This window comes from Cervus elaphus, chromosome 28 (genome assembly GCF_910594005.1).
Source record: "Cervus elaphus chromosome 28, mCerEla1.1, whole genome shotgun sequence".
NCBI lineage: Eukaryota > Metazoa > Chordata > Mammalia > Artiodactyla > Cervidae > Cervus > Cervus elaphus.
The window spans coordinates 42,276,089-42,300,571 of record NC_057842.1 but is presented as its reverse complement, the minus strand read 5'-3'; positions in this window follow the sequence as shown (position 1 = coordinate 42,300,571).

Below are 24,483 nucleotides of genomic sequence, written 5' to 3'. Positions count from 1 at the left end.
CATCCCTGTTGTTTTAGTTAAAAATAAACATTAGCACACTTTCAAAATGAAAACTAGGTAAAATGCTATACTCAGAGAATCATTACTCCCTCCTATACCTCTTCTGCTCCTTTCTTTCCATCCCTCATTGTAAGTAACCAATTTCACTAGTTTTTATTTTTCTTGTGTTTCTTTTTGCAAAATACACACACATGTGTACTTGCACATATTTGCACACACACACACACACACACACACACACACATACACATTCTTGTTTCTCCTTAGTAGTCAGAGTATTTTTATTCAACAGTGATACTGGACAATATCTAAGAGGTACTCTATGAACACAAGAGGTCAAAGATATGGTTGTGATCCTCAAAGACAAGAGGAAAATATACAGAAGAAAAGACAGAATGCAAGGCTTCACGTGACAGAATAGTTAAACTGAAGGATTTAGGCAACTTTTCTGTCGGTCCCTGGTCACCCCTTGATGGATAATCACCCCTTGCTGGACAGTCATCCCTCTACTGCTTAAGTACTTCCAGAGAGGGTCAGTGAGGCACTTAACATGGTGGTGAAGAGGGACACTCTGGAACCAGAGACCTACCATTGACTATGTATTGGGCATATCACTAAATTTCTATCAACACTGGTTACTTTACTGTAAAATACATATAATGGTACCCACTTTATAGGGTTGTTAAGAGGATAAAAATGCTTAGCAGTGCATGTGGTACCCTATGTATGTTAGCTTTTTCTCACTTTAATTATTATCAATGTCACCTTGGGGCAGCCGATTCCCTGAATGTAGGGTTCACAAATAAAATACAGGACACCCAGTTAATCTTATTTTCAGATAAACAACTAATGCATTTTTAGTATAAGTAAATACAGATTTTTACTATGTTTATACAACATTCTATTAAACATACCTATACTAAGAATCTATTTGCTGTTTATCTGAAATAAAAATGTTTCTGAGTATGCTGTATTTTTATGCTAATTCTGACAGCCTTGCTTGAATGCAACTGAGGGATACAGGTTGTAAGTGCCAGAGCTCCTCAGAGAAGGGAGAATTCACTGTGGAGCCTGGGAGGTTTAACTGCTAGCTGAATTCGAGTTGAACTTCCTGAGATATAACTTCCAAAAAGATGAAATCACGCTTTCATACAAATTTGAAATGAACACATTAGGTATTTTAATTAGCTAGGGTACCAGGAAGATGTTAAAACAGGCTCAAAGGTGAATCTGAAGAACACAGACACAGACAAACATGCAGAATCAACTTAGCCCTACAGGACAATATTCATTTGCACTGCTGTGGATAAGAACCATTACTCTCAGGTTTCTTTAACTTCTACTTCTATTGCGGTTGTGAAATTGCTTGATCATTAGAGAGATACAAGTGCACTAGACAGGGCCCAGCACATCACTGAAAAGACAGCCAGTGACCTTTTTTGCCCATTTCCAAATCTTTTGTTATTTTATGTCAGTCCTTAGTAATATTTTGCTACCAGAATTCTGCACAGGAGAATGAAGCACACGTGCAATACAGTTATAAACCATACATTCTTGTTTAAAATATCAGTTTGGTAGATGAGCAATGATGGGAATTGAGTAATGCCAGAGGCACAAGCTGGAATCAAGATTGCTGGGAGAAATATCAACAACCTCATATATGCAGATGACACCACCCTTGAGGCAGAAAACAAAGAACTAAAGAGCCTCTTGATGAGGGTGAAAGAGGAGAGTGAAAAAGCTGGCTTAAAACTCAACATTCAAAAAACAAAGGTCATGGCATCTGGTCCTGATAGCTTATGGTGAGCGGTGTCAGATTCGTGATCTCCAAAGAAGATTTAACTCCGGGACCAGGGACCAGGCTTGATCACTCAGAGTTTTTGTGTGGCAGAAGTTCTATTACAGTGAAAAAGGACAGCAAAAGCTTCTGACATAGACATCAGAAGGGGGACGGAGAGTGTCCCACTCGCTAGTCTTGGACTGCAAGATCAAACCAGTCAATCCTAAAGGAAATCAGTCCTGAATATTCATTGGAAGGACTGATTCTGAAGCTGAAACTCCAATATTTTGGCCACCTGATGTGAAAAACTGACTCATCAGAAAAGACCCTGATGCTGGGAAAGATTGAGGAAAGGAGGAGAAGGGGACGACAGAGGATGAGATGGTTGGATGGCATCACCAACTTGATGGACATGAGTTTGAGCATGATTTCTCCCTTCTCTGAGGAGCTCTGGCACTTACAACCTGTATCCCTCAGTTGCATTCAAGCAAGGCTGTCAGAATTAGCAGATAAAAATACAGCATACCCAGAAACATTTTTATTTCAGATAAATAGCAAATAGATTCTTAGTATAGGTATGTTTAATAGAATGTTGTATAAACATAGTAAAAATTTGTATTTACTTATACTAAAAATGCATTAGTTGCCTATCTGAAATTTAAATTGACTGGGTGTCCTATATTTTATTTGCGAACCCTACATTCAGGGAATTGGTTGCCCCAAGGTGGCATTGATAGTTGACAACCCTATGCCAAGTTAAATGAGGCAGACATAGAAGGACATGTATTTTCTGATTCCACTTAGATAAGGTACCTAGAAGAGATGAACTCATAGAGCAGAAAGAACAGGTGGTATCAAGGGGCTGAGGAGAGGGGGAATAAGAGGTTATTGTTTAATGGGCTGAGAGTTTCAGTTTGGATTGATGAAAAAGTTCTGGTAATGGATGATAGTGATGGTTGCAGAACCTTGTGAATGTATGCAATGTCACAGAATTGTACACTTGAAAATGGTTAAAATGGAAAGTTTTATGTTAGGTATACTTTACCACAAACTATTTCAGAATACAATCTGCCCTTTAGTCCAGAACAATAAGACAACAACTAGGATGGTTGTGATGTCTGATTTACAAGAGATATTTTTCCTCCTGCAGTCTCACTATTACCTAAAGGATTAAGATATTGGTGACTCACTGAGTTATTATATAAAGTAACTAATACTTTAAAAAAGGACTGCTTTGCTCATTGCCCTGTGAGACTAGCGGACAGTCAACTCTGGGAGACCAGCTGATGGCAAAAGGACTAGAACGGATAACTGTGCCCCCAGAGAAGCAGACTCTCATTTTGCCAATAGCTTCAACCTTCCCACCACTTCCCATCTGTCCAGAGTTGCTAATGAGTGGCAAAATTGACTGCTCTCACCTCCTCTCGCAGCAAGGGTTCGCCTCTAGTGGAAGTGCTAATGAGCCCTGGCACTGCCTCAGCTGGAGACTCAGGTGGAGAAGTAAGAGTCCTGAATAATCCACTCACTGTTGCAGAATATTCCAGAACCAGCTACCAAAGGAGAGCAACCATCCTCTCCCCAGCTTCTCCTGCTGGCTCAGAAGTCTCCAGATTCTGCTTTTTGCACTAGGGTCAACAGAGCTATCTCATTGTGTCAGCCCTCACACCTTCAACAAGCCCAGACCAGACAGGGACTCAGCAACATGATTTATTTGGCCACTGGCCCCTTAGGGAGCAGAGAGCACTGACTCCAGGAGCCCATCCCTGGATGGGGTCTCCTTTACCACTTTTCATCCTATTTCCACAGCAGATTGGATACTGACTGAAACGCTGAGCACCCTGGACATGCATAGGATGAAGGAAATGTAAAAAACCTGATTTCAAACTGGGAAGTTTGGAGATGCCCGCAGGAAGAGGTAGACTGATGGTCCACTGCTGCACAGATGTCTGAGTGCTGGTGTGTATGTGGGAGCACTTTGAGAAAGACATGAAAGGATGCACTCCAGGCTGGGACAGACTTCACCACAAGGTGATGATGGGTCAGGTGGAGGTGGGGACCCAGCTGTCAAATGGCAGCTTCCTCCCTGTCTGCTTTGTAAAAACAAGCATGGGTAACTTTTGTATTAAAAAAATTCAATAAAGTGAAAGAGAATAAACAATCTAGGGTTTTTCTGGTTGAACAACAGTATTTTATATCCTGCAGAACTCTTCATTTTACAGTGGAGATGAATCATTCCCAGTCTCCTGAGAGCCTGAACCACAAATATAGATGGGTTTGCCCCTTCCTAGATAATAAGAGAGAATGAATTCCAAAATAAAATTGGTTATGTCACGACCACCCAAGGCCCTGGTTATCTAATAAGAGGGCGTTGGAGATAGGAAGCCTGAATGGCTTAAAAAGTAAGAAGATGGCCTGTAAGAAAGTAAGAAGTAAGGAAAGTTAGAAGTAGGAAAGTAAGAAGACCCAGTTGGCCTGGTCTGTCAGCACGGAGGCATCACAAGGACACTGAGTTCACTGGCTCAATAACCCCGGCAGTTACTGATGTAGTTAAGTTGCTATGGCCTTTTGCAGCTACTTTATAGCTGGAAGGCACACTGGGAGCCAGCAACGACTTAAGCTTGGCTCACTCTGAGGAAGCAAAGTGCCCATTCTTAAGTGTCCCCTGCCTGGGGCTCCCAGTACCTGAAGACGTAGCTTCAGAATTTGCTATAAATTTAGCTATAAACCAAACCATGCGCACCTATCTTTTGCCTTGGAGCCCATCTTCTCTGGCCTGCTGGAATCTCATAGCCCATCTTAACAAGCTTTTCTAGTATATGAGCTTCATGAAATTCTGCAGGGAGAAATAATAGTCAGAAAAGTAATCTTTGTAACAGAAATTTTTACAACTTAGGGAAGAAACTCATGAATGTTGTTAGATAAAGCATCATTTTATTCAAGGATGACAACAAATGCAAACAATAAAACCTATACCTTCTGTCACATGGCTCTAGAGAGTCTTGGGTCAAATTGTGCCTCTAGAGTAGAACATAATTGCAGAAAGTGAAAAGGAACTAAAGAACTTCTTGATGAAGTGCCGGGGTCCAGCCTCGGCAGGATCCAGGGGTACCCTCAGGATGAACGGTGTCGGCAAGAGAAAGAGGGAGAGAGAGAGAGAGAGAGAGAGAGAGAGACCAGACAGGGGGTGCAGCAGAGTCTGGCCAATCTTTATTTTTCACCGTAGCTTTTATATTCTAAGTTAGTACATTTTTAAGGGGAAGATAGTTTAATATTACATCAGCTTATCCTTCATGAAACCAGGGTGTTTTCTGCATACTTCTTTGTGAGAGTCTTGTACATTATCTTCTGGCCATGGGGCCTATTGACATTTTATGACCTAGGTGAATGCAAAGCTGTTTTCCGTAATCTATTCTTTAATGAACACAAAGGTCAGTCCTTTTGCAGAAGTTATCAGTTAAATTTATCTAAAAGGTTTACCACACAAAGACTCTGCAGCTCCGGTGAGGCAGCTCCTGTTTAGCATTCCTGGTTAAAATGAACAATTCTAAACTCTTATTTTTCTAAATCTTTAACTATAACCACTTATAGAGTAATATTTTTGTGTTCTCTAATAGGGCTTCCTCACCTCCCGAAGGGCCCTGTGCCTATTAGGGCCTTTATGTGATCAGGTTCTTTATGCTGTTTATGATTAAGGTGTGGTGAGCAGTCATGTGCATTAGTACACATTTGCCAAGCAGGCTAGAATGCCAGCAAAGGGGTCTAAATTGAAACACTCCTTTCATCCTGGATAATCTTATAGGATACCACCAGCCAGGGGACATATTAATTAAAGTTCTAAGTTGATTCTGTTTGGAAAGAGATTGGGAAAGGCTTTCTACCTGTGTCACAGAAATTAGGGAGTAGTCTAATATAGCAAGCATCAGAAAGACAGATGTAATCTTTAAGGTGAGCGCCGGGGCAGCTTTTCGAAATCCCTGAGGTCCTGATCTGCCTTGCTTGTTAGGTCTTCTCCTCATGACCTTGTCATGGGTGGGATCTCGTGTGCCGGCTCCCGGCAATGAAGGTGAAAGAAGAGAATAAAAAGTTAGCTTAGAACTCAACTAGAGGAATCAGGTGGAGAGGGAGGTGGGAGGGGGGATCGGGATGGGGAATACATGTAAATCCATGGCTGATTCATGTCAATGTATGACAAAAACCACTAAAAAAAAAGAGAAAAAATAAAAAATAAAAATAAAAAAACCCACAAAAAACAAAAAACTAAGATCATGGTATCCAGTCCCATCACTTCATGGCAAATAGATGGGAACAGTGGCACATTTCATTTTCTTGGACTCAAAAATCAATATAGACAGTGGCTGTAGCCACAAAATTAAAAGACACTTACTCCTTGGAAGAATAGCTATGACAAACCTAGACAGTGTATTAAAAAGCAGAGACATTACTTTGCCAACAAAGGTTTATATAGTGAAAGCCATGATTTTTTCAGTAGTCATGTATGGATGTGAGAGTTGGACCATAAAGAAGACTGATCACTGAAGAATTAATGCTTTCGAACTGTGGTGCTGGAGAAGACTCTTGAGAGTCCCTTGGAATGCAAGGAGGTCAAACCAGTCAATCCTAAAGGAAATCAACTCTGAATATTCATTGGAAGGACAGGTGCTGAAGCTGAAGCTCCAATCCTTTGGCCACCTGATGCGAAAAGCTGACTCACTGGAAAAGACTCTGCTGCTGGGAAAGATTGAGGGCAGGACGAGAAGAGGACAGCGGGGGATGAGATGGTTGGATGGCATCACTGACTCAATGGACATGAGTTTGAGCAAGCTCTGGGAGATAGTGAAGGACAGGGAAGCCTGGCGTGCTGCAGTTCATGGAGATGCCAAGAGTCTGACATTACTGAGCGACTGAACAACAACAACAGAGTAGAACAGCAACATCAGTTTTGTGATATAAAGTCAACCCTGTCTCCCAACAGCAATACCAAAGGGATCCTGCCACAGATGTTAGATCAAGAAGACACAGAATGAGAAAAGAAAAATCAGGGACTCCAAGGGCAGAGAAAAGTTGGTTCCATTGTATATAACAAGGGATTAACTTGATATAACAGAAGATCCTTCCTGAGGGAAAAATTATCAACTGTGGACTGGACCACTAAGAACCATCAGAGACCCTCTTCTTCCTGATATTTAAGATATTCCTTCTGTGCTGCTGTAGATCACTCCTTCCCTGTAGGAATTAAAGGTACTGGGGCTTTAAGAACACTTCCTGTTTTGGTCCCTAGGACTTTCTCCCTTTCTGGCTTTCTAGAAGTCATCTTCTTTTTGTCATCAGTGATTTAAATGTGGCCTTGGCTTTCTACACAGAGCAATGTGTACTACTCTGTCCTGCTCTGAAGATTTAAGAAAGGATACGGATTCCTCAGCATTCCAAGAAAGTCTCATGATTTCTTTTATCTCCGTCCACAGGGATGTTGCCAAGGTAGTATATTCAAATTTATCATTCCCTTTCCAACTTTCCCCCCCAAATATATTTTTGCCCCTTGTAACCTGCTTGGCCTGACATCACATGTTGAATGAGTCAGAGCTGTCTCACTTAAATGCAGCTGACACTAAAATTGTGTTATTGATTTCTGATGCTCTCTTTACTTTTCCTTGGTGTTTGTAAAAGTTGGTTCAACTAGCATTATTCTAAATATGTAATGCTGGCATTAGCCCTGTCTCTCTCCCCACTTGCCTTGCTTACCGTCATTTATTGGAGTCATTTTTACGTCAAAATATTTTTTTTTAAGATTTCAAATAATGGATTTTTCCATTCCAAAATAGTTCCAAATGTCGTCTAGCTGTTTTTTTGGCCATAATAGAACACATCCATGCTGATACGGTGTATTCCTCCTGACATGTGTAGGGTAACAGTAAACCAGTATTCAAAGTATATAGGTTTGAGCACTGAAAGACCTGGTTGAAACCCTGGCTCCATTCCTTATTATATGCAAGATTTTAGGCAAGTTTTTCAGCTTCTTTGGGCGTCACTTTCCTCATTTACAAATTGAGCTTTTTGCATTTATTGCACAGGGTTTTGTGAAGCTCACATGAGGTTATATAGATACAGGTGATTTGTTAATATTGATCCTACTACTCTCTGACACTCCTACTCAGCTCTCTAACATGGGAGACACAACCCAAAATGAGCAGAATGGTCTTATGGAGGAGACCAAGAAAAAGACCAGGATGTGAAAAAGGCTATGATGTCTGCTTCTTTGTCTCCTGGCAATGTTATCTCATCCTTCAAAACCCAGCCTAAAAAAATCACCTCGTGTGAAGATACCCTTGACTTCTCAAGATCAACATGGACTTGCCTTTCTTTCTTCTCCAATAGTATCTACTGCAAAATTTCTCTCCAGCTCTGTAACATAGGTGCCAGAAACCCACAACCCCTAAAGAATACAAGAGCTAGGAAATTACCACCTTATTTGAAAATATAGATAGAGTAGTGGAGGTTATAAGTGATTCCCTGACACTATTTATTACATTCACTAAAACAGAATAATAAAGATGGGATATTAGATAAACAGAGTACTAATAACATTCTGCATTAATAGTAATATACATTTTATGATTAATATATATTTAAGAGAAAAATCTTTATAAAACTTTATTGGAGTATGGTTGCTTTACAAAGTTGTGTTAGTTTCTCCTGTTAATATTACAAATAGCTAAAGAAAGAAGAGAAGCAAAAGGCAAAGGAGAGAGGGGAAGATATACCCAACTGAATGCAGAGTTCCAGAAACTAGCAAGCAGAGAAAAGAAAGCCTTCTTAGTGAACAAGGCAAAGGAATAGAGGAAAACAATAGAATGGGAAAGATTAGAGATCTCTTTAAGAAAACGAGAGATACCAAGGGAACATTTCATGCAAAGATGGGCACAATAAAGGACAGAAACAGCAAGTACCTAACAGAGCAGAAAAAATTAAGAAGAGGTAGCAAGAATATACTGAAGAACTATTTAAAAAAAGGTCTTAATGACCTGGATAAGCACTATGGTGTGGTCACTCTCCTAGAACCAGACATTTTGGAGTGTGAAGTCAAGTGGGCCTTAGGAAGCATTACTACAAACAAAGCTAGTGGAGATGATGGAATTCCAAATGAGCTATTTCAAATCCTAAAAGATGATGCTGTTAAAGTGCTGTACTCAATATGCCAGCAAATTTTGAAAACTCAGCAATGGCCACAGGACTGGAAAAGATAAGTTTTCATTTCAATCCCAAAGAAAGGCAATGCCAAAGAATGTTCAAACTACCGTACAATTGTGCTCATTTCACATGCTAGGAGGTGATGTTCAAAATCCTTCAAGACAGGCTTCAAGTGTACATTAACTGAGAATGTCCAAAAGAACAACTGGATTCAGAAAAGGCAGAGGAACAAGAGATCAAACATCCACTGAATCATAGAAAAAGCAAGAGAATTCCAGAAAAACATCTACTTCTACTTCATTGACTATGCTAAAACCTTTGACTGTGTGGATCACAACAAACTGTGGAAAATTCTTAAAGAGATGGGAATACCAGACCACCTTACCTGCCTCCTGAGAAATCTGTATGCAGGAGGCAAGAAGCAACAGTTAGAACTGGACATGAAAAAACGGACTGGTTCAAATTGGGAAAGGAATACATCAATATTATCATCCTGCTTATTTAATTTATATGCAGAATGATTCTCCAGGCCAGAATACTGGAGTGGGTTGCCTTTCCCTTCTCCAGGAGATCTTCCCAACTAAGGGATTGAACCCAGGTCTCCCTCATGATGGCAGATTCTTTACCAGCTGAGCCACCAGGGAAGCCCATATGGAAGAGTACATCATGTGAAATGCTGAGCTGGATGAATCACAAGCTGGAATCAAGATTGCTGGGAGAAATATCAGCAACCTCAGATATGCAGATGATACCACTCTAATGCAGAAAGTGAAGAGGAACTAAAGAGCCTCTTGATGAAGTTGAAAGAGGGGAGTGGAAGAGCTGACTTAAAACTCAACATTCAAAAAACAAAGATCATGGCATCCAGTTCCATCACTTCATGGCAAATAAATGGGGAAAAAGTGGAAAGAGTGGCAGAGTTTATTTTGGGGGGCTCCAAAATCACTGTGGTTGGTGACTGCAGCCATGAAATTAAAAGTCACTTGCCAACAAAGGTCTGTCTAGTCAAAGCTATGGTTTTTCCAGTAGTCCTGTACAGATGTGAGAGCTGGGCCATAAAGAAAGCTGAGCAACAAAGAATCGATGCCTTCAAATCTTGGGGCTGGAGAAAACTCTGGAGAGTCCCTTGGACAGCAAGCAGATCAAACCAGTCAATCCTAAAGGAAATCAACCCTGAATATTCACTGGCAGGACTGATGCTGAAGCTGAAGCTCCAATCCTTTGGCCACCTGATGCGTAGAGCCAATTCATTAGAAAAGACCCTGATGCTGGGAAAGATTGAAGGCAGGAGAAGGGGTCGACAGAGGACGAGATGGTTGGATGGCATCACCAACATTGGTTGGATGCGTGGGAGCCCTGGGAGACAGTGAAGGACAGGGAAGCCTTGCATGCTGCAATCCATGGGGTCGCCAAGAGTCAGACATGACTGAGTAACTAAACAACAGTTTCTCCTGTACAACAAAGTGAATCAGCTCTATGTACACATACATCCCCTTTATTTTGGACTTCCTTCCCATTTAGGTCACCACAGAGCACTGAGTACAGTTTCCTCTGTTGTACAGTACGCTGTCACTAGTTATCTATTTTATACTTAGTATCAATAGTGTATATAGGTCAATCCCAATCTCCCAGTTCATTCCACCACCACCCCTTCCTACTTGGCATCCATACATTTGTTCTCTGCCTCTGTGCCTCTACTTCTACTTTGTAAATAAAATCATATAGGCCATTTTTTTTCCCTGATTTCACATTATGTGTTAATATACAATAATTGTTTTTCATTTAAGAGAGAAATCTTTAAGCTCTCTTTTCCTTGGCTGTTTCAATGAAACCCTTAAAAGTGAAAATTTTACTTTCTCATAGATATTTTGCCCAATAAAAAGGATTCTCTTCTGTGTTTGCTTTGCTACCCAAATGTTCAAAGGCTTTCTGATTTTATATCTTGAAATTGGCTCCTAACTACCAGCTCTCATTAATTCAAAATAGCTTGGAGGGCTGGGAAGCTTGACTACATAGAAGTATCTCAACTTCCTCACTCTTGCAGAAGGCTGAAGCCTTTGCTCTGTCCATGATAACTTCATGCATTTCCTTTCTGATCACCAATCTGGTAAACATCTTCACTTCTCTCTCTCCTGAGAGAGACTCCCAGTTTCTCTGCTCTCTCTCCCAATGTTGCAATAAAAATGTCTCCATTTTAGCTTCACCATTCACAATATCTCCCTTGTCTGCACTCATCCTCAGGCCCTATCCTCTCTACTTCCTGAATCTAAATTTCCTCAAATGGGAATGATTTAATGCATAGATACTGGAGCTGGAATTCTAATCACCTCTTTAGTGTCTGTCTCTACCATGGACTATGAGCTTCTTGAGGGCATTTTATCATGCACTATTTTGTCTTTTGCATCAAGTATGGATTCTGATGCATGTGAAGCCATTGATTCACATTGAGGGGAGGCATCCTTGCTAAGAGACCACTTTTGAGCTCTGCTTTACTTGTCAGCTTCACTCAGATAAGGTGAACTTTCTTGAATGTCTTCTTCCCAATTATAATTTTTGTTTCTAAATTAGAAAACTGTAAAAAAAAAAAAAAAGAAAGAAAAAAAAGAGCTACATGAGGGAGAAAAAGACAGAGGAGCTAAAGAACAGTTTACTGGGACTTCCACTTGTGGTCCAGTAGTTAAGCATCCACCTTGTAATGCAGGGGATGTTGGTTTGATTCCTGGTCAGGGAAATAAAATCCCACATGCTGCAGAGCAACTAAGCCTGAGTGCTGTAACTAGAGAGTTAGTGCTCTGCAACGAAAGATCCTGCATGATGTGATAAGAGATCCTGAGTGTTGCAACCAACACAGACAGATAAATGAAATAAAAACAACAGTTCTACCTATAGAACAGCTAAAGGTGGGAGGGGTAGGTGGAAAACCAGGTTGGTAGGGAGTCTTTGTAGAGCAGCACAAGACGTTGGGAAAGGCTTGGTACACTTGAGGGGAAAACTCCAGGGATGTGCCACATGTCTTCTGCCATCTGCTCTCACAGTGAGGACTGTCTGGGATTTTGACCCTCCGGCAGGCTGACCTAGTCTTATCAGATGAGTGGGATGTGGCCTGTGTATGTGGTTGGAAGCCCAGGATCAATGTGTCTGCACAGATAGTACTGTCACATCCCTCCCTGACCCTTCAAGGTCCAGTCTTACAGCGTCTTGTGAAGCCATTAATATTAGAGTTCACTCTGAGCTCTGATTTACCCTCAGTTTGGGTACTCTCCCGGGCTGCCCAGTGCCAAGGCATGCACAATTACAACTCTCTGCTCAGCATGAATGCACTCTGGGGGTGGGAGCAGACTGTCTTTATAGGAACTAAGCAGGACTCTAATACTCTTTCTCCTGCACAGGAAAAAGAGGAAAAAAGCTCAAAGAAGCCAAGTTTTGGGGGCAGAGACACCAATGCCATTCCACCACTAGGAGTAGGCTTTGTTAGTACGGGGTGGTATGCTGGGGAGGGGGCACAGGGGTACTGAGACTTTTGGCACTGGGGACCAAGCATTCAAAGAGAAATCACTTATCATCACTGTTGCAGGTCCTGAAAACATCCCAGTTTACCACTGCAAGCTTGTGGATATTTTCACAACAGAATTAACAATACAGAATCACGTTAGTCAAAGGTCCTAGAAAAACAGTAACGTACCACAGATTACAGTTACTCCAAGACCATGTCAAAACACTGGATATTGTCTTCTGAGAGTCAACTTACTGAAACAGCTGGCTTGATTTTTTTTTTTTTTAAACTAATAAACTACTTTTATAGCAGTTTTAGGTTTACAGAAAAATTAAACAGAAAACAAAGTCTTCCATTCCCCATTTCCCTACACAAAGCTTCCCCCAAATTACTAACAGCGTGTCCCATTTGTTACAATTGATGAGTCACTGTAATATATTTAGTTCAGTTCAGTCGCTCAGTGGTGTCCGACTCTTTGTGACCCTATGGACTGTAGCACACCAGCCTTCCCTGTCCAGCACCAACTCCCGGAGCTTACTCAAACTCATGTCCATCGAGTCGGTGATGCCATCCAACCATCTCATTCTCTATCGTCCCCTTCTCCTCCTGCCTTCAATCTTTCCCAGTATCAGGGTCTTTTCTAATGAGTCAGCTCTTCAGATCATGTGAAGTATTGGAGCTTCAGCTTCAGCATCAGTCCTTCCAATGAAGATTCAGGACTGATTTCCTTTAAGATTTACTGGTTGGATCTCCTTGCAGTCCAAGGGACCTCAAGAGTCTTCTCCAACACCACAGTTCAAAAGCATCAGTTCTTTGGCGCTCAACTTTATAGTCCAACTCTCATGTCCGTACATGACTACTGGAAAAACCATAGCTTTGACTAGACAGATCTTTGTTGGCAAAGTAATGTCTCTGCTTTTTAATATGCTATCTAGGTTGGTCATAGCTATTCTTCCAAGCAGCAAGTGTCTTTTAATTTCATGGCTGCAGTCACCATCTGCAGTGATTTTGGAGTACAAAAAAATTAAGTCTGTCACTGTTTCCACTGTTTCCCCACCTATTTGTCATGAAGTTATGGGACCAGATGCCATGATCTTAGTTGTCTGAATGCTGAGTTTAAGCCAACTTTTTCTCTCTTCTCTTTCACTTTCATCAAGAGGCTCTTTAGTTCTTCTTCACTATTTATTATTATGTATTTATGTTTATTATAGTTACAGACTTACATATTATTAATTTTTATCATCATATTGGGGTTTCCCAAATGGCTCAGTGATAGAAAAAAAAAACCCGACTGCAATGCAGGAGACACAGGAGACCCAAGTTCAATCCCTGGTTCACAAAGATACCCTGGGAAAGGGCATGGCAAGCCACTCCAGTATTCTTGCCTGGAGAATCCCGTGGACAGAGAAGCCTGGTGGGCTGTGGTCCATGGGGTCCCAAAGAGGCAGACATGACTGAAGCAACTAAGCACAAGCATTGTTACACTAATTAAGGTCCATAGTTCACATTGATTCTCTTTGTATTGCACATTCTATGGGTTTGACAAATGTATGATGTCATGTATCCACCCTTACAATATCTTACAGAATAGTTTCATTGCCTTAAATATCCCCTGTGCCCAGCCCTGGGCAACTGTTGATCTTTTTTTTTTTTTTTTCACTGTCTCCATAGTCTGCTTTTTCAGTCATAGAAAACTTCCCTGGTGGTCCAGTGGTTAAGAATCCACCTTGCAATGCAGTCAGTGGACACCGTTTCAGTCTCTGGTCTGAGAAGATCCCAACTAAGCCCTTGAGCCACAACTACTGAGCCCACATGCAGCAACTACTGAAGCCCAAGTGCCCTAGAGCCTGTGCTCCACAAGAGAAGCCAAAGCAATGAGAAGCCTGTGCAAGGCATCCAGAGAGTACTCCCACTCTCTGCAACTAGAGAAAGCCTGCATACAGCAACAAAGACCCAGCATGAGTAAAAAATGAAACAAATGTTCATCGCAGCACTGTTTATAATAGCCAGGACATGGAAGCAACCTAGATGCCCATCAGCAGATGAATGGATAAGGAAGCTGTGGTGCATATACACCATGGAATATTACTCAGCCATTAAAAAGAATTCATTTGAACCAGTTCTAATGAGATGGATGAAGCTGGAGCCCATTATACAGAGTGAAGTAAGCCAGAAAGATAAAGAACATTACAGCATACTAACACATATATATGGAATTTAGAAAGGTGATAACGATAACCCTATATGCAAAACAGAAAAAGAGACACAGAAATACAGAACAGACTTTTGAACTCTGTGGGAGAAGGTGAGGGTGGGATATTTCAAAAGAACAGCATGTATACTATCTATGGTGAAACAGATCACCAGCCCAGGTGGGATGCATGAGACAAGTGCTCCGGCCTGGTGCACTGGGAAGACCCAGAGGAATCGGGTGGAGAGGGAGGTGGGAGGGGGGATCGGGATTGGGAATACATGTAAATCCATGGCTGATTCATATCAATGTATGACAAACCCACTGGAAAAAAAAAATAATAATAAAAAAAAAAAAGAAAAACAAACAAACAAAAAAAAAATGAAACAAATATAAAAAAAAAAGAATGTCAGTCATATAGTCTGTAGACTTTGCATAGTCATTTTTCACTTAGCAACATTCATCTAATTTTCCTCCAGGTCTTTTCGTGCCCTGATCACTCATCCCTTTTTATTTTTGACTAATATTTCATTACATGAATGTATCAGTTTGTTTATACACTTACCTACTGAAGGACATCTTGGTTGCTTCCAAATTTTGATAGTTAGGAATAGAGCTGCTATAAACATCTGTGTGCAGATTTTTGTGTGGACATAGTCTTTAACTCTTTTGGGTAAACACTGAGGTGCTCTATTGCAGCTCTATTGCAGGACTGTATGGTAAGAGAATGTTTAATTTTGTAAGAAACTGCCAAACTGTCTTCCAGAGGGGCTGTGCCATTTTGCATTCTACCAGCAATGAATGAGAGTTCTGTTGCTCCACATTTTTGCCAGCATTTGGTGTTGTCAATGTTTTGTATTTTAGCCATTCTGATAGGTGGGTAATGATATCTCATGATTATTTTAATTTGCAATTCCCTAATGACATATGATGGTAAGCATCTTTTCATATGCTTATTTACCATCTGTATATCTTTGGTGAGATGTTTAGAAATTTTACTCATTGACTCTTTTTTGTTTAACTGATATTTTAACTGAATGAGCCAACTGGCAGAATTACTTAGATGTTGCCTCCTTATAAAGAGGAATTTTTGGCAACTGTGGCAAATGATTGTTTTAGAATAGGGCATTAAAAACAGAACTGATCCATACAGATAGTTTTTGCTTTGTTTTTTTAGTAACTATAAAACACCCAAAAACTAGTTTTTTTCTAGAATTAATCAAGAAATAAATATTTCTTTTCCTTAGGGAACTCTTCTACAGTGTTGGTAAGAATGTAAGTTGGTGCAGCCACTTTAGAAAACAGTATAAGGTTCTTCAATTATATTGCCATGTAATCCAGCAGTCTTACTCCTGGGCATACATATAGATAAAACTATAATTCAAAAAGATACATGCACCCGCTATGTTCACAGCAGAACGATTCACAATACATAAGACATGGAACCAGCTTAAATGCCCACCAACAAATGAATGGATAAAGAAGCTGCTTCTTTTATTTTCTTTTTTGGCCAGTGATATATTTCTTTAGAGTCGAACACAACTTGGTGACTACACCACCACCACCACACTTCTTTATAGGACTGCCCATGTAAGATCTTTGCCTATGACAGGTGAATAGTGTTTTGTCTTTTGTGGCTTCCTGCAAGGGGAGAGGTGACCATACTTGGTAGGGGTTGGTGGTGCATCACTGACATAGGATATAAATGATCTTCAGAGAACATCCTCCACAGTAGGGCACCCTAAAGCAAGAAGGTTCTACCTTACAAGGGTCTACAGGGTAGATTCATTATTTGGAATTACTATAATCTGCACTCTGTAGACTTTGAACATTTGACTTATATCTAGAGAGTTCACCATCTAATAATAAGTGCACACATCAAATAAAGCCCTTTTTTGTTCCCAATTTATTTGCCCCCTTACTTCAACCCCAGAGGCAATAAAATGAATGAAGAGAAAATGAGGTGGCCCATCAGTGGGGAAGCAGTGAAGAAGCCAGCTATGCTGCCTTTTACCACTGCAGGTTCCTGACCTTGAGTTAAGTCTACAATTGGGAATGAAGACTGAAGTTTTGATTTTAGACAGAATTGGACTACTCATATCTCAAAATGACCAGAAAAAGCATTGAGATCTAGAGAGTTCATCCAGGGATGGGCATGAATGGTCTAGCCATAGAGGAAAGAAAATAAAATTGGTTTTTGCTTATACCCTACAGGATCCACGTGTTAGTTTCCTCAGGCTGCTATAATCCAAATCCAAATCAATGTGCTGCCAGGACCATGCTTGCTCTGAAGCCTCCAGGGGCAGATCCTTCCTTTCCTCTTCCAGTTTCTGGTAGTCCCAGAGGTTCCTTGGCTTGTGGCAGCAGAGCTCCAGTCTGTCTCCATCTTCATGCGGAGTCTTTCCTCTGGGTCTGTATGTCCCTGTGTCTTCACATGGTGTTCTCCCTGAATTTCAGGTCCAATTTCCCTCTTCTTATAAGGATGCAGTCATATCGGATTAAAGTCTATTCTAATGACCTCCTTGGAACATGATTAAATCTGCAAAGATCCTATTTTCAAATAAGGTCAGATTCACAGGTATTGGGGAATTAGGAGTTTAGGGTGTTTTGTTTTGTTTTTTTCAGTAGGAGGACACAATTCTACCTATAACAGTCTACCATCTCAATAAATAGACTCTGCCTGTGATGATTTCTAAAGCCATGTCCATGTGACTGGGCTGTGTTTTCTCTGGCAAAGTGGCTCACTTTTTCATTCTCCTTTCCTCTAGCCCTTCCTCGTCTCCCTCTCAGCCTGTCTTCTGCATGACTGTCCTCTGAGAGAGTAGACAGGACAACGACTACTCTGATTTTCAGGATCAAGTCCATGGCAACCTTTCATGTCCATGGGGCCCTAGTAAATGCATTTTGGTTGTGTTACATGTATTATAAACACACACCTGTGTGTGTGTATCCCTAAAATTCTCGTAGTAAATCAGGTTAAGTGAGCATGGAAACGCCAGCCTGGCGGTAGGATCAGACACAATTCTAAAATTTTACCACCTACACTGCACAATATCAGAATGCTATTGAGCAAATCTTACGTTCTTTGGGAAAAAAAAAATTTTTTAAATCATAAAAAATGTTTTAAAAGTAACATTTCCAAATTGCAGAGCCATCTTTCTGAGAAAAAGAAAGGGAAGGTATTTCTTCCCTCCAGAAAGTCCTCTGACAAGGTTTTGAACGATGGCAAAAGGAAGTTAAAGGGAAAGGGGCATTAAAGTATAATTTCAGCACTTGTCTCCTGGAAACAGACTGTGTGCTGGGAAACATACGAGCTTCTTCCTCCAAAAGTGGGATGGCTGGGGAAGACACAGAAAACAAATCATTGAAGCCATGACTTGTGAGCAAAAATTAAAATCGGCAATCATTTGATTTTGCAATTTTATCATCGAAATGAATAAAAAACTGTTATCAGTGTTGGAATTTTTGAGATGATGTGTACTGAACCCAGACACTGAAGTGAAAAGGGCATGGAGAAGGAATTACCTTGCTGAACTTAGAGACAATATCTCCCTTCGGACAAGCATAATATCTTGCAGACTTCCCACAGCATCCTGCATCAATTTTCTAGTTCATTTGCAGTTTTAAAAACTCTTCATTTCCTCCCAGGTTCAATTCATCTATCTGTCCCTCTATTTATAAATCTACACATCAGGAGGGCTTGGGTTTAGGGACTTCTGTAGTGGTCCAGTGGCTAAGACTCTGAGCTCTCAATGCAGGGGCATGCATGCATTCGTAGCCCCCCAGTCTCCTCTGTACATGGGATTCGCCAGGCAACAATACTGGAGTGGGTGACTGTCCTGCTTTAGGGGATCTTCTCGACCCAGGGATTGAACCCACATCTATATTTCCTGCACTGGCTCACAGGTTCTTTCTCACTAGTGCTGCATGGGAAGCCCAATGCAGGGGACTTGGGTTCAAGCCCTGTCTGGGAACTAGGTCCCACATGCCCCAGCTGAGTCCTAGCAGGAAGGAGAGGGCACAGTTTTTCTTGTGTCTCCTTTTTCTCAATTGCCTCCGGCTCAAGATAATCCTTATGCCAGAGTGACATGTTTTGGGGTGACATACTCTGACCCTCTTAGATGTGCATCACATTCTGGTGTAATGCTTATTCGACAATAAAACTTTTGTTTTCTTTGTTTTGTCTCTACTACTCTTGTAGAGGGGTTTTCCGGGTTAAGAGGACATTTTGCTTGTTTTATATTGCCCCAATGCTATCCAATAAAACGCTATTAAATACTTGCTCTGTGCCAGGCTGACTTCCTTCTCATTGTAGCAGAGAGTTGGGAGTATCATGGGGGAATAACTTCAGCTCTTATTTTGGCCAGTCTCTGATGGACAATGATCGGCATGCTTTTCAGAGAACAAATGTTATAAGGGGTCTACTATCTTTTATTACCCTTGTAACTAAACTATTCCCATTAGTTTAACGATTCCTCCTCAGTAATTCTAGTTAATGTTCACTAAGAGCTTGCTATGCACGTGCCACTGTGCTGTGTGTTTACCTATGTTACCTTATTTAATCTTCACTACCACCCTGTGAAGTGGGTATTATAATTCTCACCACTTCATGTATGTGGAAACTAATGAGAGCAGATTAAATGACTTGCTCACGGTCACAACAGTGATGGAGCTGAGATTCAAACCAAGAACCGTCAGGCCCTCAGCGTCTGCTAGGACGTAGCAGCTGTGAGATGAAGGAGGAACAGAGCCAGGGGAGGGTGGCGCCCAGGAGGCAGGCCAAAAAGGGGAGGACTAGGAAGTGGGGGTTTCAATAATCAGTTTTCTCCCCCCCTCAGCTCCTGGTGCCCCATTCCAGAGAAGCACAGGTAAGAGGTCCTCATGTCTTTCCACAGCTGGAAGAGGGAGCATCCAAGCGTCCCTCCCCAGGTATTCAGGTCCCACCGACTTTTCTTGATTGATTGCTGGGACACTGCAGGGGCATGAGGGATACATGTATATATTAAATTAGTCAGAGATGGAGCCAAGTCCAGGGGCCCAGCCAGGAGTTGTGGGGCCCAGCCAGGAGTTGTCAGGGCTGACGGGTGAGCACCTGGCTGTGATGCAGTGGAGTCCTGTTCCTAGGCTGCTGGCCTAAGGAATAGCTGTAGTGGTTCTGATGGGTTTGCTGTGCTGTGCTTAGTCACTCAGTCTTGTCCGACACTTCTCGGCCTCATAGACTGTAGCCCGCCAGGCTCCTCTGTCCGAGAGGATTCTCCAGGCAAGAACACTGGAGTGGGTTGCCATGTGCTCCTCCAGGGGATCTTCCCAACCCAGGGATCGAACCCAGGTCTTCCGCATTGCAGGTAGATTCCTTACCAACTGAGCCACCAGCTACAGGCAGAGTCATCACTCCCCCACCCCACCCCAGGCTCCAGGGCCTTGAAGGTGTCTCCAGGTGGGGAGCCTTCACCAGGTACAATTTGGCTCTTCCTTCTGGCAAGCCCACGGCAAAGGAGGAAAATATACGGGTACAGAAAACAAGTTAAAATCTCCAATTATGCCTCAGCCACACAAGCACACACATAACCAGATATGGCCTTCTGTTTCATGTAAGAAGCAGCACACCACACCAGTCTTCTGCTGCTGTCTCCTCCTCGCTTTCTTGTTTTTAAACAAGATAGTTTAGAGCTGTTTTCACATTGGTACGTATAACTCTGCCTTATTCTCTCTAATCATGGCTAATTCACTGAATATTTATCTTCATGACAGACTCATGAGGTACATACATTCTTAGCTGTATTTTACAGATGAAGAAAATGAAGCTTCCATATTTTACAGAAGCTGCAAGGGCTTGAGGACTCAGCCTAAGTCACAAGATCAGGCTGTGAGTTCAGGACAGTAGCACCAGCACAGGGGCCACAGGACACGATGCGGGAAACTCCCAGCTGGGTGTCTGACACAAGGCAATGCTCAGTAGTTGCTTCTTCCCACTCTCCCTGAGCAGCACCCTGTGGGGCCCTGGGCCAGAACTGAGTAGGATGAGGGGCACAGGGCCTCAGCCTTGTCTTGGGACAGCCTTTCTTGTTACCCCTCTGATCCCATCATGGCCCTATTCTAGCAAGGTCAGCAGAGCCGGTCACACCCTCCCAGTGCCCCCTACTGGCTAGAAACTGAGGGTCCCTCCTTGTGGGTGGCTCCCTGGGAAAGATCTTTCTGGTGGGAAGATTCCCCTTGTGCATCTACTGCTGACAAGCTGGGAGAGCTGCCAGCTCGAGAAAGGGGCAAATGAGCAGGTAGGGGGGTATCTGTTACCAGCACAGTCCTTCTCTGTGCTGCCTCATGAAGGCGTTAACGCAGCAGACTGGGGCCCAGCCCTTGATGAGAACTACGCTCTTGTTTTCTCCCTTCCACGCAGACTTGTTTTCATCTCTTTGGCTGTGCTTCTGGGATAAACCTCTCCTCCTGTCTGGCTGCCCACTCTCTTCCCCCTGTCATTTGTCTAAAGTCCCGTTGCCATAGGTAGCTAGGAGCCAGAGTTGTTTTGTGCAAGAAGAAGGCAAAAGCAGCTGGAAGCTTTGAGAGTGGAGAGATTTCAGAGTCTAAAATTCTTTCATTTGGAGTGACAGTCACGGACCAGGCATAGAAAACCCATCATCAGTGTGGGCAAAGGAGCTTGATCAACTCTTGGGACAGGTTGCTAGGCTATGCAGGGATCTGGAGGATTTCTGGTAGCACTTTGAATAATTTTCATAAGAAAAGTTAACATTTTACGTGTGACCAAGACTCAAATATTCATTAAGTAAAAAGAGACCCTCTTTTCTTTTGAAGGGATTATCTTCAGAAATCCTGCTCAATTTCCAGTAAAAGCCTATGGATTCGGATCCTTATTATTTCTGTGACAGTGTTTGCATCAGACCATGGCAGGCTGGCTGCAGGTCAATGTGCAACTGGTCCACAGAACACATGCCGCACAGAGTCATGGGACACAGTAGCAGCAAAGAGGGATTTGAAATCTAACCATGCAGGGGAATTCAGCTTGAGGGCATTGCTTTGTCTTATAATCCTTTGTGAAAACTTGTATGAGAAGTATAAGGTTGTTCTAAAATAAATTAAACTGAAATCTGCTGAAATTCCTCCACTCTGAGAATAACCACTAGCAGCAGATTCTTCCAAACTTTTCTCCACTGTTTTAGTTTGCTAGGATTGTGCCATAACAAAGTACCATAGACTGGAGCTTAAATTGTTATTGTTGTTCAGTCGCTCAGTTGTGTCCAACTCTTTGCAACCCCACGGATGACAGCACACCAAGCTTCCCTGTCCTTCATTATCTCCCAGAGTTAGGTCAAACTCATGTCCATAGAGTAGATGATGCCATCCAACCACCTCTCCTCTGACATCCCCTTATCCTCCTGCCCTCAGTCTTTTCCAGCATCAGGGTCTTTTCCAGTGAGTCGGCTCTTTGCATCAGGTTGGTCAAAGTATTGAAGCTTCAGCTTCAGCATCAGTCCTTCCAATGAGTATTCAGGCTTGATTTCCTTTAGGAGTGACTGGTTTGATCTTCTTGCAGGCATTTATTTTCTCAGTCTTGGAGACTTGAAGCCCAAGGTCAAGATGCAGGCAGGTTTGTTTTTCCTGAGACCTGAGACCTCTCCTTTTCTTGCAGGTGACTGTCTTCACTCTGTGTCCCACATGATCTTTCCTCTGTGTGAGTGCATGTGTGAGTCTGAATTTCCTCGTCATCTAAAGATGCCAGTCATATTGGATTAGGACACATCCTAAAGACCTCATGTTAACTACTTCTTTAAAGACCCTGTCTCCAAATACGCTCCAAACCTGGTTCTGAAGTATAGGGGTTAGGGCTTCAGCATGTGAATTTTAGGGGTATGCAATCCAGCCCATAACATCTACTAATCTTTCTGTAAAAATACACACTTTCCCCAAATTAGGAACTACAACAAAATTACTATTTAATAATCTGCTTTTTAAAGACTTTAATATGTGCTGTCTCTATGGCAATCGTTACTGATTAGGTTCTGATTCAGGATTCATGGTCTGAGTAGATGCATTAGCCTCCCACTCCCTCCTAAGACTGAATTAATAACAATAGTTGTGGTTACTGGGTGCTTCTTAGGTGCCAGGCACTGTTCTGACTACTTTGTGTGTATTCAATTATTCAACTCTCACAACTCTGGGAGATGGGCATTATTATCTCCATTTTTCAGATGCTGAGGGGTGAAGAGTCAGTGCTGTCTCGAGTGAGGAATCGAGAGGATTTTTCTTTCCTGCAGGGAGAGCCTGGAGTCAGTTAATAGAAGCAGGGAAGGACCAGAGAGGAGAAGGCACCGAAGTGGCTCCCCTATGTCCAGGACACTCTGGTGTCCACACTCTCCAGCGTGGGTGGTCCCGTCCACCTGCAGGTATGTGCACACGCTGATTCCCACTCCAGTCCCTGGGTGCCCGTATTCCCAGCACCCAGCAGTGCACCTCGTGCGCAATAAGTCTGTATAAATATTTGTTGAAACAAATATCCACTAAGATGAGCATCCTGAAAGGCTCTCTTATAGAATCATTCTTACATTTCTGAAGGTTTAAAAAACATTGTAAGACTTCCTAGAGACAGAGGGCAAGGAGTCTCACTTCAGAGAGACCCGTTTCTGGCCACGGTTGAATATATCACATTTTTCTTAGTCAGTGGGAGAAAGAAAGTGAAGAAGGGCAGAAAAATCCCCCTGTGCTGTCTGAAAAAAAAAAAAGAAGAAGAAGAAGCCTTGGCTAAGGGGAAGAGCACGAGTCTGATTTCACTTTACCATCTGCAAAGCATGTTCAAGCGGTGGAGGTCCCAGGCCTGAAACGGAGACATTTGCTCACCTGGTACGAATGGCGGTGCTCTCACTTTCCCTCGTCACCATCTCACTCCATTCCAGACACCCTTTCCCCACAAGATCATCATCAGCCTGGATCTCTCCTTCCAGCCCAGAGAGCTTCATAAACTCCTCCCGTCACAGAGCATCCCAGGATGCATGCCCAGCCTGAGCACAAGCCGAGACGCCTTCTCCTCTTCTCTGTCCCAACTCTCTGCACTAAAATCCTAGAGAAAGGTCACGTCCACCAGGAAGCCCTCTCAGACCCACTCTCCCAGTGTCTCTCACTCAGTCCTTTCTTTGCCCCCTGAGTCCACAGATGTCTGGATCCCTGGATGAAGGAGTTGATTGTTAGCATTCCTGCTCCCCTGAGCATAGGCACACAGAAGTCCCACATCTGTCACCAGCCCTGAGGAACCTATGTTGTCAAAAACGTGGAGCTCACTGCTCCCGAGTCACAGTCACAGCGCCACATCTGCACACTGCAGGATGTTGTCATGATGACAGATGAGCACTGTCAAGGCTGGTCACTCACTGTCCCTGTCCTTGCCTTCTGCTTTACCCATCAGCTTTCTAGGAGTTCTGAATCACTGGAATGGTTGCTCAAAGGGAACATTAAAAACATTCACCACCCTCATCTGAGCGGTCAACATCCTGATGCTTAATTATATATGAAACATATACAGTTTCATTACCAAGGACAGCTCAGGAAGAACCCAATGGAATAGGGCAAGGTCTGAGGGCATGAGAGGGTGCCAGAGCTTCTGGCCCTGTGGAGTCAGGTACACCTGATGCTTAGCTAATGTTTAAAAGCCACTTTGTTGCCTTCTTTTGTATCTGCCTCCTTATTGCATGAAATAAGAAATTAAGATGTGAAGAAGAAATGAAGGGCTGTGTCCTTTGGCAGCTTGTCCCTCCTATTTTTCTATAGCTACCCAGGCTGGATAAATTGATCTCAGTCATAATTATGAAGAGACAATCCTAATCACGC